Raw genomic sequence first — 18,873 nt, forward strand, 5'->3', positions numbered from 1 at the left:
TCGTCCTCCTTTCTGTGGGTAGCAGAAACGTAATTTCCTCTGATCCCCCAGCCTCCATTAGATTCCTGTCATACAAAATCAGAGCACTTTACTCATTTCCTTATTATTTTTATATGATTGTAATGAATTCTTTTGTAGTTATTTGTTTAGTGATTTGCTCATAGTTCCCACCCCAGCTCCTCAGCTGACAAGCCTCTTTGGAGGGAGCACCGAGTTTATGCCCAACCTTCAAGCACAGTCCCTGGAGTGTCTGGATGTTTAACAAATTTTTGTCTGAATGCCTCACAAACTTGCCATGTCTGATAGTCCTTATTTTCACTTAACAGCTTCTAACTCTACAAACATCAGTAGGATACTAACCACTCAGGTTGGCCCCTGGCCCTGGGTCCCTCTTGCTTATTTATCTAACCTTCTCTGGCTTGTTTTTGTACAGAGAGATCTGACAAGATACAGTGGCTCGTGGTATTTTGGAATCTGATCTTTCTCTTGGGAATTCACAAGACTTTGCTTCAGGCTCTGAATCCAGGACCCCGGAGCCACAGTCAAGCCCGCACTGCCCGGCGTCCCCTTCCCATCTCCAGCCTCGCCTCTGGAAGATCCCACCTCTAGATGCCTTGATGCCCGCTCCTGAGGCCCTCTTCCCTCTGTCAGTCACCTGCGCTGGGAACACCTCCCAACGCCGTAAGTCAGGCCAAGCCTGCTGGCTTTCTGGGAAGTCTGGGTCCCTTCCGACCCTGGGGTCCGCTGGACCAGTGCTCCTGGGACTCTAGACCCCCTCTCACCCTTTCACCTCCTGTTCCTGGACCCCCATCACTGACAAGTATCACCTCCTTTGTCCACCCAGACACAAACTCTCATGCTTCGCCTCCTCCCTGAAGCCTCCCACTTACGCCCTCTAGAATCTGACCTGCAGTGGCCAGATGCCCTCTCAGTGTTTTCCTTCCATTCTTCAAAAAAAGAATTTTGAGATATAGTTCACATACTATAAATTCATCCCTTCAACATGTACAATTCAGTGGCTTTTTTTTTTATTTTAACCAGAGACAGGTTCTTTGTCTTGTCTTGAGAAAGAATTCAAGGATGGACACAAAAGCTTGAGTTTATTGGAAAATAAGAACTTACAGAACACAGAAAGGACATTGAGGAGAGCCGAGTGCAAGCAGACGTAGGTGAGTCGCCCTGAGGATACAGCAGGGAGTTTTTTTATGTCAAAGGAGATGAATATTTACTAAGTTGGGAAAGGTCTCAAAGGGAGCAGGCAGAGTCTTCTGGGGGTTGGGGCCTGCTCCGCCCTCACGCAGGACCACGGAGTTGGGGACTGTTTTCGTTCTCCCTGGAATGGTCAGGGTGGGAAGGGCATGGTTTCTACTATGTTAGAGAGTGCAGAATGTATTTGTGGGTGAAGTTTGGGTCAGTGTCTCCTGCACATTGGAACTCACCAGTTTTGGCCGGTGGGCTATTCTCACTCCACACATCCCATGAGAGCAGCTCACATGGGATGTGCAGAAGGTAAACAAGAGTAGACCAAAGTCCCCACTCCCCCCTTCTCTTATCTGACTGTCTACCTACTGTAATAGTTTTAATACAGAAATCACTAAAGGTTGTACAATCATCACTAATTCCAGAATGTTCCATCACCCCAAAAGAAGCCCTCATTAGCAGTTATTCCCCATTCCTTCTTCTCCCAGCCCCTGGGAGCCACTAATTTACCTTCTGTCTTTGTAGAGATGCCTATTCTGCACATTTCATATAAGCAGAATCATACATGCATTCTTTTGTGACTGGCCCCTTTCATTCAGCATGTTTTCAAGGTTCATCCATATTGTAGCATGTATCACTTCATTCCTTTTAATGGCTGAATAATAGTCCATTGAATGGATATATCACAACTTATATATCCACTCAACAGTTGATGAACATTTGAGTTTTTACACTTTTTGGTTGTTATGATAATGCTATTATAAAGATTTGTGTACATGTTATCTGCTTTTGTAGAGTCATATGATAATTCCGTGTTTAACATTTTGGGGAATTGCCAGTCCATTTTCCAAAGCGGCTGTTGCATTTACATTTCTACCAGCAATGACTGTCCCAATTTCTCAACATCGTCACCAGCACTTAACAATTGTTTCTTTCTGATCATAGCCATCCTATTGAGTGTGAAGTGGTATCTCATGTGTGTTTCCTTTTTTTTTTTGCATTCTCCTAATGACTGATGAGGCAGAACATCTTTTCATGAGCATTTGGCTTTTTGTATATTTGTATATCTCCTTTAGAGAAATGTCCATTCAAATCCTTTGCCCACTTTTAAATTAGGTTGTCTCTTTATGTTGAGTTACATGAATTCTTTATATTTTATGGATATTAAACACGGTGATACTGTGATTTAAATAAGAATTATATATTTGGTCTTCATCCCATTTTGGGCAAAGAACTCCCCAAACCCTTGGAGTTGCCTATGTGATAAGAGTGATACAGGTGTCTTGATATTCATAACACACCCCTTTCAGCCATACCTGGGTTTATGTTAATGAGGTGACTTTTGGAAAGCAATTAAGGATGGGGTCTGGTTGCCAGGGAGCCAACCACGTGATTAGAGCCCTGAAACTTTCAGTGCCCCCCTCACCCCCACTTCCAGGGAGGAGAGCCATCTCTGGAGGTGGAATCAATCACAAATAGTCAATAATTTAATTAATCATATCTATGTAATGAGACCTCCCTAAAAACCTAAAGGGCTAGGTCTGGAGAGTTGCTGGGTAGGTGAACACATGGGGATTTGAGGAAAGTGGTCTGCTCAAAGAGCACGCAAATTCTGTGTCTGGTCCCACGTACCATGCCCTATGCATCGCCTTCATCTGGCTGTTACTGAATTACAGCCTTTTGCAACGAACTGGTAATCTAGTAGGTAAACTGTTTCTCTGAGTTCTGTAAGCTGCTCTAGCAAATTAATCAAACTCAAGGAAAGGAGTGTTGGAACCTCTGATTTATAGCAGGTAGTCAGAAACCCAGGTGACAACCTGGATTTGTGAATGGCATCCAAAGGGGGTGGCAGTCTTGTAGTACTGAGCCCTTAAGTTGTGGGGTCTTATGCTATCTCAAGGTAAACACTGGCATACCTTGGAGATACTGTAGGTTAGGTTCCAGACCACTGCAATAAACTAAATCTCACAATAAAGCAAGTCAAATGAATTTTTTTGTTTCCCAATGCATATAAAAGTGTATTTACACCATATTGTAGTCACTAGTGCTGCAGTATTATGTCTAAAAAAAATGTGCATACTTTGATAAAATACTTTATTGCTAAAAAATGCTAACCATCATTTGAGCTTTCAGTGAGTTGTAATCTTTTTGCTCATAGAGGGTCTTGCCTTGAAGTTGATGGCTGCTGACTGATCAGGGTGGTAGTTGCTGAAGGTTAGGGTGGTGTGGCAATTTCTTAAAATAAGATGATGATGAAGTCTGCTATATCGATTAACTTTTCCTTCATGAATGATTTCTGGGTAGCATGTAATGCTGTTTGATGGCATCTTATTAACAGTAGAACTTCTTTCAAAACTAGAGTCAGTCCTCTCAAATCCTGCCTCTGCTTTATTAGCTAAGTTTATAGAATATTCTAAATCCTTTGTTGTCATTTCAACAGTCTTCACAGCATCTTGACCAGGAGTAGATCCTGTCCCAGGAAACTATTTTCTCTGCTCATCTGTAAGAAGCAACTCCTCATCTGTTTGGTTTTATCAGGAGAGGGCAGCAATTCTGTCACATCTTCAGCCTCCACTTTTATTTCGAGTTCTCTTGGCTGTTTTCACCATGTCTGCAGTGACTTCCTCCACTGAAGTTCTGAACCCCTTCAAGTCATCCATGAGGTTTGGAATCAGCTTCTTCCAAATTCTTATTAATGTTCATATTTTGACCTCCTCCCTTGAAACATTGTCTTGCCAATGGGTTTCAGCCTCGGGCAAGTTCACTATGGATTCAGTGTGACCAAAGAAAATGACAGCAAAACGTTCTTGTGGTGAAAGGATTATACCCAACTTTATTCTCACAGTGGCAGGTCAGTCACTAAAATCCTGTTCACTCAGAGTGAGTCTGCATGCAGCAAGCTGGTCTCTGCCTCTGGGCCCTTCTGTCTGCACAGCTGTCCTCTGGGGCTCTGTCCTCAGCACTGCCACCACTCCAGCCTCTGCTCTGCTCTCCTGCAGCCTTGCAGCCCTGCCACCGTGTTGCCCAGAGCACTGGGTGGAGCTCTTTATATAGAGTCAACAGCCATGTATTGCCCACAGGTGTGCAGTGAGCTAGTCAACCACAGCCAGGTGAGAATCCTGGCCACAGGAACTCTCATTTTATCCACAAACATGCACAGTCTTAATGACATTTAGAATGGGGAATCCTTTACAGAATGTGTTCAATTTACTTTGCACACATCAATCAAAGGAATCACTCTCTATGGCACCTATAGCCTTACAAGATGTATTTCTTAAATAATAAGACTTGAAAGTCAAATTCAGTCCTTAATCCAAGGGCTGCAGAAATGGATGCTGTGTTAGCAGCACGAGAAACAACATTAATCTCATTGTACATTCCTGTCAGAGCTCAGGAATGTTGTCAGTGAGCAGTAATATTTCAAAGGGAATCTTTTTTTTTCTGAGCAGTAGTTCTTCCCAGTGGGCTTAAATATTCAGCAAAACATATTTACTGAAACATAAAATATTCAGTAAACAAATGTGTTGTCACCCAGGCTTTGATGTTCCATATAATTACAGAGCACAGGAGAGCAGACTTAGCATCATTCTTAAGGGCCCCAGGATTTTCGGAATGGTCAGTGAGCATGGGCTGCAACCCCTAAAGAGAGTCAGCCCGTCCTTTGAAACTTTGAAGCCAGGCATTGACTGCTCTCCTCTACCTAAGAAAGTCCTGGATGGCATCTTCTTCCAATAGAAGGCTGTTTAATCTACATTAAAAATCTGTTGTTTAGTGTAGCACCTTCATTAATTATCTTAGCTAGATCATCTAAGTGACCTGTTGCAGCTACATCAGCACCTGCTGCTTCACCCATTCTTGTATGTTACGGAGACGGCTTCTTCCCTTAAACCTCCTGAACCAGCTTCTGCTGGCTTCAAACTTCTCTCCTGCAGCTTCCCCACCTTGCTCTGGATTAGGCTTTGTCTTGAGGGAATATTGTGGCTAGATTGATCTTCAAATAAGATCACTAAAAGTTTCCTACACTGTCTCCATATTGGCAATAAGGCTGTTTCACTGTCTTACCATTTTGTATGTTCACTGGAGTAACGCTTTTAATTTCCTTCAAGAACATTTCCTTTGCATTCACAACTTGGCTAACTATTTGGCACAATAAGCCTAGCTTTTGGTTTATCTTGGCTTTTGACATGCCTTCTCATTAAGTTTAATTATTTCTAGCTTTTGATTTAAAGTGAGAGACCTTGTGACACTTCCTCTCACTGGAGCACTTAGAGGCCATTGTGGGGTTATTAACTGGCCTAGTTTTAATATTGTTGTGTCTCAGGGAGTAGGGAGGCCCGAGGAGGGAGAGAAAGAGACCAGGGAACAGCCGGTCCATGGAGCATTCAGAAAACAGAGCATTTATCAATGAAGTCACCATCTCACAGAGATGCGGTTTGTGGAACTCCGAAACAATTACAATAGCAACATCAAAGATCACTGATCACAGATCACAAGAGCAAATATAATAATAATGAAAACATTTAAAAAATTTGAGAATTACCAAAATATGACCCAGACATGAAGAAAGAAAATGCTGGTGGAAAAATGGCACTGACCGACTTGATCCACACAGGATTGCCATAAACCTTCAATTAAAAAAACAACAACAACAAAAAAACAAACACAAAAACAAACACACAAAAAACAAGAAAACAGAGCAATATCTGAAAAGTGCAATACAATGAAGCACAATAAAACGAGGAGTACCTATAATAGAACCAAGTTGAATTGCAGGACACTGCTGGTGTCAGAGAATTGTCTGGTATCAAGAAGAAAATACACACATTGGAGTTGTCAGAATCATAGACACCATGATTTGTAAATATTTTTCCCCCATTCTATGCGTTGTATTTTTATTTTCTTGGTAACGAACTTTGATGCACAAGGAATTTTAATTCCAAAGAAGTCCACTTCATCTATTCTTCTTTCGTTGCCAGTGCTTTTGGTGTCATATCCAAGAAATCACTGCCAGTCCAATGAGGCTTTTCCCATTTTTGCTTTTCCCATTGAAACCCATTCACCTCCACATTCGCCATAAACAGAATCTCCCTGTTCCCTTGAGAAGCTGCTTTGAAGTGAGGGCTGCTCTAACTCCTGCCCTGCACACATCTCAGGGTTCGGGGCTGAGGCTGGAGCACCCTGCTCTCCATTCTGCTTCTCGACCGCGACTCCTCAGCCCTTTCCTTGAGGCTTTCTCCATCGGAATCCGTCCCGATCAGTGTCATTTGCCTTCCTGGCACTCCTTGCTCACTTGTCATGGAGGATTTCTCCCTGCTCTGAGTCTTGCTGTCTACCCTGGGTGACATCTATACCCACGGGGACACCTCTCCCAACACTCTCCTCCCACGTCTCTTCCCATGGCAACCCCTTGGACACCACTGAAAACCTTTCCATGCCTGGAAGCGTAAAATCAAGCAGCTGTTCTGATAACAACCTCTTCTCCTTCTCCTTTCCCTTTGTTACTCCCACTACAGCTAGTCTTTCATCTCCTCCTGAACTCCCATCTGCTGGCCACTCTCCTTTCTCCTTACCTATTCTGACACTGTCCATCCTGGTGTCTCGTTCTTACAAATCTTTGCTTCTACTTTTCACTTGCCAGCATCTTCAATTCCTTCCTCTTTATCTTCATGTTGTGGCATTTGGGTTTAACTCATTTTGGATGAGTCTGGGGGTCTGCAACATTGTGCACATTGACCGCCCCCCACTCCCACTTGTTTTCTCATTATCTTATTCCTTCTACAGAGGCTGGAGCAGAAGGATGGGGGAAAACACTGTGCCAAGTTAAAGAAGCCAGTCACATAAGATCACATGTTATATGAAGTGCAGAATAGGAAAATATATAAGGACACAAAGTTGATAAGTGGTTGCTTAGAACTGGGGGTGGGTGGGTAAGCGGGAGAGAAGGGGGTGATAGCTAAAGGTTATGGGGTTGTTTTGGAAGTGATGAAAATGTTCTAATTGACTGTGATGATGGTTGCCCATATCTGTAAATATGCTAAAAACTATTGAAGTATACACTTTAGAAGCCATTAACTTATATACATTTAAATCATACCATACAATTTGGTGAATTGTGTGATATATGAAATGCTTTAAATAAACAATACAACAAACCAATGGACAAGGAAGCTCCAAGCTTTCATTTCTCTGTGGAATCTTTAAAACACACACACTCTAAAACCAAATCAACCAAACAGAAACCCACAAAAGTGGTTGAGCTAATCTTATGAGAGCTCTGGAAAACAGTCAAATAGCAAATGCTCTCCAGAAAAGGTTACCTTCAAAATGGAAGGAAATATCATGGCATTCTCACTTGTCTTGCTCCACCCCATTCCTGGCATAGTGCAGTCTTGATTTGGAAGAGACTGCAAGCCAGTTAACAGTGTCTTCCCTCAAACCAAAGAGAGCAGAGAAGACCTTATTGTAGTGTTCTAACCTGTCTAGGGATTGCCTGAAGGACTAGTGTCTGTTTTGCCTAACTCAGATCTCAGGGGTATAAGGAGTGAGCACTCCTCACCTGAAATCTTGAAGGCAGCAAGCAAAAGGGTCTTGACCCATACAAATGATCCTCAGTAATATTGCCAACTGATTTGTCAGCAGAAATCTTTGAGGCCAGAAGGCATTGGGGTAATATATTTAAATATTTAAAGAAAAAACTGTCAACTGGGAATTCTATATCCAGCAAAACTGTCCTTCAAAAAATAAGGGAGAAATCAACATTCTCAGATAAATAAAACTGAAGGTTCATTACCACCAGAGCTTCCCTGCAAGAAAAGCTAATAAGAGTCGTTCAGATTAACATGAAAGCGTAATAGACAGTAACTTGAAGCTAAATAAAGATATAAAGATCTCAAATAGGTGTAAATACATGAGCAAGCAAAAAAGCCAGTATTATTGTAATTTTGGTGGTTAATGCTACATTTTTTAAATATAGGATTTAAAAGACAAATGCAAAAAAGTAATTCTAAGTCTGTGTTAGTGTATAGACATATAAGGGTGTAATTTGTGACATCAATAACAAAGTGAGAGGGTATAGCTATACAGGAGTAGAATTTTGGTATGTGATTAAAGTTAAGTTGGTGTCTATTCAAATTAGATTATTATAACTTTAGGTCATTATATATAATCCCCATGGCAGCCACAAAATATATCTATAGAATATACACAAAAGGATGTGAGAAGGCAATAAAAATACATCATTACAAACTCTTCCAAAAAATTAAAGTGGAGGGAACACATCCTAGGTCATTCTATAAGGCCAGCATTATCCTGATACCAAATACAAAGATACTACAAGAAAGGAAAACTATAGGGACCAATATTATTTATGAATATTGATATAAAAAATCCTAGCAAACTGCATTCAGAAGCATATTAAAAGGATTACACAACATGAACAAGTGAGATTTATTCCTGGAATGCAAGGATGGTTCAACATACCAACATCAATCAATGTAACACACCCCATTGACATAATAAAGGAAAACCCACATTATGGATTGATGCAGAAAAAGCATCTAACAAATTTAACACTCTTGCTTTATAAAAACACTCAACAAATTAAGAAGAGAAGGAAACACCCTCAATATGGCAAAGGTCATATATGAAATACTCATAGTTTAACATCATATTCAATGGTGAAAGACTGAAAAATTTTGCCTAAGGATCAGGAACAAGGAAAATGTATTAGTTTGCCATGGCTGTCATGGTAAAATACCACAGACTCAGTGATTTAAACAATAGACATTTATTTTCTCATAGGTCTGGGGGCTGGAAGTCCAAGATCAAGGTGTCAGCAGGGTTGGTTTCTCCTAAGGCTTGCAGATGGCTGCCTTCTTCCTATGTCCTCACATAGTGTTTCCTTTGTGCATGTGTATGTCTGGTGTCTCTTTGTGTCCAAATTTCCTATTCTTATGAGGACACCTATCAAAATGGACTAAGACCTATCCTAATGGTCTCATTTTAACTTAATCACCTCTTTAAAGGCTCTATTTCTAAATATAGTCACACAGTCACTTGCATTCTGAGGTACTGGGGTTGGGGATTCAGCATATGAACTTTGGGGGAACACAATTCAATCCATGACAGTAAAGATGCCCACTTCCACCAGTCCTATTCAACATACCATTGGAAGTTCTAGCCGGAGCAATTAGATGAGAAAAAACAAATAAAAGGCCAGCTGGAAAAGAAGAAGTAAAATTATCTGTTTGCAGATGATATGATTTCATATGTAGGAAACTCTAATGATTCAAACCAACAGAGCTGTTAAGTGAATTTGTAGGTTGCAGGTTAAAAATTCAACATGTAAAAGTCAGCTGCATTTCTGTAACAATGAACAATTTGAACAGGAATTAGGAAAACATTTTCATTTACAGCATTATCAAAAAGAATAAAATACTTAGAAATTAACCAAGGAGAAAAACTTATACACTGAAAACTGTAAAATGTGGCTAAAAGAAATCCAAAGTAAAATTCATATGGACTCTCAAGAGACCCTGAATCATCAAAACAGTCTTGAAAAGAAAAATAAAGTTGGAGAATTCACAGTTCCTGATTTCAGAAGTTACTACAAACCTGCAATAAACAAAATAGTGTGGTACTGGCATAAAGACAGATGATAGACAGCCTCAAAACAAACCCTTGCATATATGGTCAAATGATTTTCAGCTAAGCTGCCAACACAGGTGAATGGGGAAAATACAGTCTTTTCAACGAAGGTACTGGGACAGCTGGATAGCTACATGCAAAAGAATGACATTGGACCTTTACCTTACACCATCTACAAAAATTAACTCAAAATGGATCAATAACCTAAATGTAAGAGCTAAAACCATAAAACTCTTAGAAAATAACTTAAGGGAAAGACTTCATAATATTGGATTTGTCAATGATTTCTTGGATCTGATACCAAAAGCACACACAACAAAATAAACTAGATAAATTAGACTTCAACAAGATTAAAAACTTTTAGCATCAAAGAACTCTAGAAGACAGAGAAAAGCCAACAGAATATTTGTATATCATATGTCTGATAAAGATTAATATCCAGAATATATAAAGAACCCCTACAACTCAACAACAACAAAACAAGCAAGGTGATTAAAAATTGAGCAAAATATTCAAACAGATATTTTCCCAAAGTTATAGGGAAGTACAAACCAAAACCACAATTAGATACCACTTCATACTCATTCATTTTAGATGACCGATTTGGAAATTATCAACCCTTACACATTGCTGATGGGAATGTAAAATGAGATAGCCACTGTGGAAAACAGTTTGGTAATTCCTCAAAAAGCTGAACATGGAACTACCATATGATCCAGCAATCCTACTCCTAGATATGTACTTGCAGAAATTTAAAGCAGAGACTGAAGCAGATCCTTGCACGTCAAAGTTCGCTGCAGCCAAAAAGTGCAAACAACCCATGTGTCCATCAACAGATGAATGAATAAAGCAAAATGTGGTGTATCCACATGATGGAATATTATTCAGCTATGAAAAGGAAGGAAATTCAGACACAAGCTGCAACATGGATGAACCCTGAAGACATTTTGCTAAGTGAAAAAAGCAGTCACAAAAAGAGAAATACTGTATGATTCCACTTACATTAGGTACCTGAAGTCATCAAATTTATAGAAAGCAGGAATGTGGTTTCCAGGTGCCGGAGGAAGGAGAAGTTATTGCTTAAGGATTACAGTCTTCTGTTGGGGTAATAAATATTTAGGAAATACATAGTGGTGACAGTTGTACAACATTGTGAATGTTCATTTTACATTATGTGTATTTTAACACACGCACATGCATACAAACACACACAGCCCTAAGGAACTAGTGCTCTATAGAGCCCACCCCAGAAGCACTGATCTAACCCATTCTCTCCATTGTATAGACCGCTTGATCGGCCCACACAGACTGTCCTTGAGCCTCTAACTGGCCCTGCTCTCTCCCTCTCTAGGGCCTTTGTACAAGCTGTTTTCTCCTCAGGGTGTGCTGTGCTGCACTGCCCCCTTAAAACATTTAAAAACATGTTGTAAACAGAATACTCTTGTTGTCCTTCACGTTTCATGACCAGGAAAGAACTCCCAAGTTTCCCCAAGCCCTTGGGCCATCTTTTAGTTTATCAATAACTATTCATTCTTTTTTGTGCACCTTTCATGTCAGATGACACATTTGGAAATCCTCTTGGGATGTGAAAGCATCAAAATGTAGTTTCTCTTGTTGTTATTTTGAGGAATGCTGCTTTCCTTCTATATTGAATTGTAGCTCTTTAAAATATCAAGCAGAAGATACAGAAATAGGTGGTGATGGGGTGGGCATGAGGACGAGGACAGTGGCAGACAGAGTTCCAGAAGTTACATTTCCCAAGAGGGAGGAGACTAGGAGAGTATCTATGGTTCATTTGTATAAATGATAGGCCTGGCCCTGGCCCTTGCCCCGACTCCTGTTAGCCCAGGGTTCTGCTAGACCCCCTAGCCAGAAGCTGGGCGCCTGGGTCACTTTTCTCCAGGGACGCAAATACTCCTTTCTGGGATCCTGAGCTTGCTGATCTCAGCAACCAACTGTTGACCTAATACTTCCATTGCTTCAGCCATATATATATTGTATGCATTAATGAATCACTTCATCCACAGCTGGAAGGCCCCAGTTTGTTATGAAATGGGGGCATTTTTCAAATTCATTTGCTACCATATCATCTTTGGAAGGTTGACTATTTTGTCTGTCCTCCTGGAGGTGAGAATTGAACTTGGAGCCTTCCAGAGCTGAGTATTCACCTCCCTGCCTCCTTTTGGGAATACCTCCAGCCTCTGGTTCTCCCCACATGACTAAGGATGGGAGGAAAGAGGGATTCTTCTTAAGGAGGGGAAATCAGGACAAAGGAAAGGAATTTTCCAAGTCTGTTAGAAGTAAGGCCTGTCTGAATTGAAGCCACTAATGCTAATCCTAGTCCAGAACTCTGGTGGTGAGAAGTGTGCCAAAGAGCCCTTTCTGGGAAACTTATAGAAATGCTTGCTGCTCTGAGACATGCACACAGAAATGCCATGAATGATGTCACACTAGAGTGAAGAAACTGAAAATACCACTCAAAACATGAATTCCCTTGAATTCTCCAGGACACAGTTCTCGTTCCTGAGATATACCCATTCTCTCTGTCTGTCTGTCTGTCTCTGATCCTTATGGGAAGTCTCTGCCTCACACAGCCAGACAGGAAAAGAGTCCCCAGCCCTTACCCAGAGCAGTGTGGGAGCTGTTGGGGGGTGGCCACTGGAGGGCAAGAAATCCTGGCTGGTTTCTGGGTTGGAGGAGGGGATCAAGTTGCCTCCAGGATGCCCCACAGTTTGGGCCCTCAAGGCGAGCAGGGTCTACGGTGTTGAGACTATGAGGGGGTTGGGGGAAGTTCCTGAAGTCCCGGGAAAGGAGGCAGCAGTTGGTCATCGGGAGGCAGTTGGGGAGAATTCCAGAAAGTTCCAGGGGGGAGCTGATATGTAGGGCGGGAGAGAATAGGAAAAGCAGAATGGGTGGTTTTTCTGGCATTCCTCGTCCCAAGGATTCTAAGGGGAAGAGTGGAAATAACAGAGATGATTGTCACACCATTTCTGGTACCTTCCAAGATACACCGGAGAGGCACTAGAGGTGCACAGAGAGAGCCTCAGAAGGCAGGGAGAGGAACCACTGAGGCGAGAGTCCCTGGGCTGCCGGAGCAAGGGTGCATGGACCCCGACGAGAGGGAGGCGGGACTGGGAACCTTGCTTGGGGCGGAGCCAGAGCCATTTTCCCAGCAAGGCTGGCGGGAACCTCAGGAGCATGTGGCACAGCCCTGCCTCGCTCTTGGTGCTGCCGGGCCCACTGGACGGTTTCCAGCAGGTAACGCTCCACCAAATGGTGCAGGCTTTGCTCCGGTAACAGGTGACCAAGCCCAACGCAAGTTCCCAGCATTCGGGGCCTGGGTTTCCTGTTGTGTTTGGCATGACCGCATCTGGGACTGCAACCTTGGTTTACTTCTGGAAAACTCCTCCCAAGAAATTCAAGGAGTCAGTGGAAATTCATATACCCCAGAGGAATGAAGTCAGAATCTCTGAGGGTAAAGCCTGGACATCAGTACCTTTTAAGTGTTTCTCATGAGATTCTAAGGAGCAGCCAGGCCTGAGAATCACTCTATTAAACATAAACTGGGGGCAGGCATTTGCCAGATGCCAAAGATACAAAGATGACAGGATGCAGACCTGCTCTCCAAGTCACAGTTGAGCGAAGAATATAAGCATCAAACAATAACAAAATGGCCAAGAATGTTCTGAGTTCAGCTGTAGGAGCATCTGTAGGGTAAAGAGGAGGGTGTATGAATCATGTTTCATTTTATGTGTTTTATGACTGTTTGACATCTTGAGGGGCCTTGCCAGCTGGGGAGAGACATCTGCCAGGGCTCGCTGATTCCTAGAGAGAGTGAACAACTCACTCTGGAACACAGCCGTCATATACACACCATCCAGTCCTGCCCCTCTACACCAACCGCCTGCTTTATCCAGTTCTCCCCCACCAAGCCAATATCCCCCCTGCCCCGCATCACTGGGGGCCCTGGTGCCAGACGCCTGGAGGCCACCCCTACGGCCAGAGCTTGTCCACATTATTCACACATGCCAGTCCTTTGCTTGTTGGGCTGTTTAATCTACCCCCTTTCTTCCCCAGAAAACATAATAAAGGCTGTGGGCCATGTGTTGCCCTCATTCCTTCTGCCCCCTGGTAGACCCTGGTGCTTCCCCAGGTGGCATGGTACAGCCTTTCTCTTGGAAACTGTTCATTAGAAATTCTCCCGGTGTCATTGACCTCTCTGTTTCATCACTTGGTTGCCTCTGTAAAGTAAGATCCCATGGGTGCAATCAAGGCTGTGGTTGGCTCCAGGACTGAGGACCAGGGAAATAAGCCAATCACAAAAAGACAGGTACTGTATGATTTACTTGTGTGAAGTATTTAGAGTAAATAGTCAAATTCATTGAGACAGAAAGTAGAACCGTGGCTTCCAGGGGCTAAGGGGAGGCAAGAATGGGGAGTTATTGTTGTGTGGGGACATAGTTTCCATTTGCAAGACGAAAAATGTTCTGGAGATGGATGGTAATGATGCTTGCACAACTATGTGAGTATATTTAATGCCATGGAATTATACATTTAAAAATGATTAAAATGGTAAATTTTATGATACATACTTTTTACCGCAATTTAAATAAGTATTTTTAATGAAAAAAAATATATCTAAATCAACTTTAAATAGAAAGCTCTTTCTAAACAAATCAAAGAGTATCTACATTAAATCACAGACATGGAGAAAATGATAAAAATTTAAAGGATTCTTGATTTTTCTAAAAAAATTGCATAGAGAGATACCTATATATCTCGTTAGGATAGTTCAATTTTCAAAACATCAAATATCTTTAAATGAATTTTTAAGTATGAAGTAATTCCAAAAAAATACTTTGAGTTTTTGCTGCAACTTTACAAAATGAGTCTAAACCTCGTTTGGAAGAATTGGTGTGACAGAATAGTCAAGAAATTTTTTGAAAAATAAAGTTAATGGGGTGTGGAGGGGAGAAAAGCATGTCCCATTTAATTTTTCCTGTAAAGCTACCATAATTAAAACATTATGGTTCTGTCATAAGAATAAACAACTCAGTGAAACAGGATTGAAAGTCCAGGAACAAATCCAAGTGTGAGTGGATATTTAATACATGATAAAATTGGGGGTTAAATCTGGGGAAGACAGAGGCTAGGACAATTCACTATTTAGAGAAGAGTTAATTCCAGACAGCTCAAATAGTTAAACATGAAATATAAAACTATAAAAGAATGAGAAAAATGATATTAATTATTTGTCTGATATTGGGGAGGGAAAGGCCTAAGATTAAACCAAAAACAAAAAACGGATGTCTAAGAGACAACACTTTGAAATTTTATAATGGCCACATATAAGCATTAAAATTACTAAATGGTGATAAACAAGATAAAAGTCAAGCAATAAAATAGGAAATAATATTTATAACAGATGGTGAAATATTAGTATTCTAAATATATAAAGAGCCATTACAAATTAATATAAAAATATCATTCCACTGAAAAATGATCAAAGTTCACAAACAATTCAAAAGAGAAGAGATAAAAATATGATTAAAACAATGTTCCAGTTCATTAGCAATCAAAGAACACAGATTGAAAGTAGGTACATTTTGATGTATAATTCATATCAAAGGCCTTAAAAAATTTAGCCCAGAAATTCTATAAGGAATTTACTTTAAAGAAATGTCCATGTATTTGCTTATTTATAGTAATAATAATTTGGAAGCCATGCAAGCTTAACAAAAGGGAATTAGATATTTTTAATGGTAGTATTTTATACAGAGGAAAATACCGCTTAAATGTAGAAAATAAACCATTAAAAATGACAGACAAAATACAAAGTGCCATAGAATGATGTGTACAATTATAACAGTTAGGGTCCCAATAGGAACTTCAAGGTACACTCAAATTGGGATAAGTTAAGGAAGGATTCATAAAGGAGGTACTTACAAAGGTGAAGGCAGTGGCTGGGGGGAAGTATAAGGGGCGGTACAACAACTTGGGGCTGGCTAGTAATAGCAAAATGTCATTAGACCTCAAGGGATACAGGGCGGGCAGGGAAGGGACTGGGGTGGGCTGAGTGAAGTATCTAGGAGGCAAAATTTGAGGACACACTTACCCTTAGGGTTGTGCAAATGAGAGTGAATGCTCTCTTACATTTTTATACCTTATGCAATTTGCTGCCTTATCCCAGTCCTAGCTGTCAGGGAGGAAGCTATTAAAGGAAACTGGAAGGAGAATCCTGAAGAAAAGTCTGCCTGGAAAGGAGCAGTGACCTTCAATAGGGGACCAGAGGCAGCCCAAGGTGACCCCATAGGGAGGCTTTCTGAGATAAATACCCTGTTCTTACTTCTCCTATCCTCTTGCCGCCTGCAGGGCTTCCTCTTACCAGACCCATTTGGAAGCTAGAATACAAGGCTGCTCCACAGTCAGTCTCTGGGACAGACAGCAGGGCAGAGAGAGTGGACCAAGGACCACAGAGACAACCTAGGACAACACATAGTTAAGCAAAAGCAGCATGTTTCAAAGCAATACCTAAGTCTGATGCCTATTTTTAAAGAAAACACATTCTATAGAGGTCTCACCTAGGGTGAAATATTACATTATGGTTGATTTTTAAATGGTCTTTGCTCTTATGTATTTGTTAAATTTAATAGAATAAATGCCACAAGAAGAAAATAATTTTAAAAAATCATTTATAGGCTCTGGCCTTAAGAAGATGAAGTAAAAAAACCTGAAAATATTTATGGGGTTGATTTTGGGTTACAAGTGTTTATGGAGTTATGTGCAGTTATTTTGGGGGGGGACAAACATTGTAGTTTTGTTTTTGTGTTTGCATCTTAATGCTTTTCTTTAAAGAGAACATACGTCTTGCTGTCATAAATCTAAGAGAGAGTCAGTAAGTAGATTGGGAGAGAGGAGAATACATAGGTATAAGATGGAGAGAAGAGAGAAGATGGTAAGCCTATCCCTAAATGGACACACCTCCTTCATATGAGCTGATGTCTCCACCTGTATTTATCTGCAGATTCCATTCAAATGTGTAAAATTATATTATGATTTCTCAAGCTCCTTTTGCTTTAAAATCCCTTTTAAAGAGGACACACAATTCTTACCTTACCTCGTAATCTGAAGTAATAGTCGTGAGGCAAGGCAGACAAAAGTATGGCTTAAGTAAGTAGAGTACAGACATGGAGGAGGAGTTGGGAAAGCCTTTGCAGGCCTGGACACACAGGTGACTAAGGATCTTTTCTAGCCTCCTCACGCTGCCCTCATACCTCCTCGCTGAGGCCATGTGCCGACCTCCTAGTCACATCTCTTCGTTGCCTGATGACTTTGAAACAGCTCACTCTTTTCTCCAGAGGTCTTAACATCCTGCAGGCAAATTCAGCATCCACAAGTCTGAGCCATCCAATACTACAGCTTCTTAGTTCTTCAATTATCTCACTTTCTGAGAGCTTTCCTTCCATTCTGTCTTTGTCACCCACTCCCCAGGGCACAACCTGAAGCTTACTCTCTCCCAGAACTGCTCCACTTCATCTGCAGTCTGACATTCCTTCTCAGCCTCCTCTCCGACCTCTCCCCCCATTCATGCACTTTCTCCTGCTACAACTCTCCCAGCTGTCCCCCCATTCAAGCACTTCCTCCTGCTACAACTCTCCCAGCTGTCCCCCCATTCATGCACTTTCTCCTGCTACAACTCTCCCAGCTGTCCCCCCATTCATGCACTTCCTCCTGCTACAACTGTTTCTTGACCTCCCCAAATCCACCAGCCCTGTACATCTACTGCTTTTCCCTCTCACCACGTCCTTCCCTCCAGCCCAGACTCTTCAGTCTATAAATTCAGCCACCAGCTTGGCTAGTATCATTTACCTTTGTCCCGATACCTTACCACAAGATCCATGACAGAACCCCAGCCCTTGAAGAATGCAAATTCTGGCCTTATCTATACCTAACCCAGGCTCCCGAGGAGAAAATGCACAACTCCACAGATGGTTGTCACTAAAATGGGATGGCCTTTACCTTCAATTGGGTCCCCAGTGTTGTTTATGACATTCTAGTCCCTTCTTACTGTCCCATTCCCCACAGTAATAATTTCAGACCTTCTACACCCTCAACAAACCTCTTTTTTAGTCCTTCCTATTCTATAGAAACAATAAAAGCTATGAGACAAGAACTGTCTGAATTATTCTGCCTTCTCCCCAACATAATGGGAGGGTGTCCCTCCTTAGGTCCAAGGCTTGTCCCTCTTCCTGAACTCAGTCCTCTCCCTCCCAACCTCACCCGGCCCATCCATTCTTTTCTCCTTCCCTGTATCTTTGATCCCTCCCTTTCAATTTGACTCTTCCTGCCTGCTCATAAATATACATAAGTCTCCCTCATCTGTGAAAGGTCTCTCTGAGATGAATACAAGGGTACAACCCTGGGTGCTGCCTTCTGGACCGAGGCTTCCATTCTCCCAGCTGCCGGGAGTGTTGGCTGCCACAGCTCGCAGCAGAGTCTCCCTCTGGGAACTGCCGAAGGGAGCTGCCTGGCCCAGGGTGACTCTCAGTCTCTCACGCAGGCCGCGTGCAATGACTGGGTGGTGCTGGAGTGTTTCAAGGGTACTTGGGATTTGTTCGGAGCAGGCATGGCAAGACAGGCTGACATGCAGACGTCTGTCACGAAGGAACAAGTTTACACTCACAGACCCTGGACACAGGAGGCATGCTATGCCATGCAGGGCCACACAGGGAAGTACCAGGCTCGTCAGGAAGCAGAGGAGGAAAGGGGGAAATAGGGGAAGATGTGGGCAAGAGCCTTTATTATGGTTTCCATGGGAAAGGCCAGGCCAGGCAGAGTAAATGAGTTCAGGATTGGCTAGTTTGACTGATTTCAGGGGCTCTGGGTGGAGGTAGAGGGGTTGGTTATCCCTAGTTGCCTGATCCCTAACCCTGGAGTAATTAGGGTCCAGGGAGAGCGGCCCCAAGTAAGAGTCCAATAAAGGAGGCGGTTAGGGGTATGGGCTCTGGATTAGCTGGTTTGAGTAGG

The 18,873-nt window shown here is 42.0% G+C and overlaps 1 protein-coding gene across 1 annotated transcript in view; it reads right to left on the minus strand.

Annotated features, from left to right (window-relative positions):
* The window catches only part of PEBP4 (phosphatidylethanolamine binding protein 4), a 219,125-nt gene that overhangs the window by 187,625 nt on the left and 12,627 nt on the right, over positions 1-18,873 (minus strand). The gene's annotated exons all lie outside the window — the stretch shown is intronic.

The sequence above is a fragment of the Manis javanica genome, chromosome 3 (genome assembly GCF_040802235.1).
Source record: "Manis javanica isolate MJ-LG chromosome 3, MJ_LKY, whole genome shotgun sequence".
Lineage (NCBI taxonomy): Eukaryota > Metazoa > Chordata > Mammalia > Pholidota > Manidae > Manis > Manis javanica.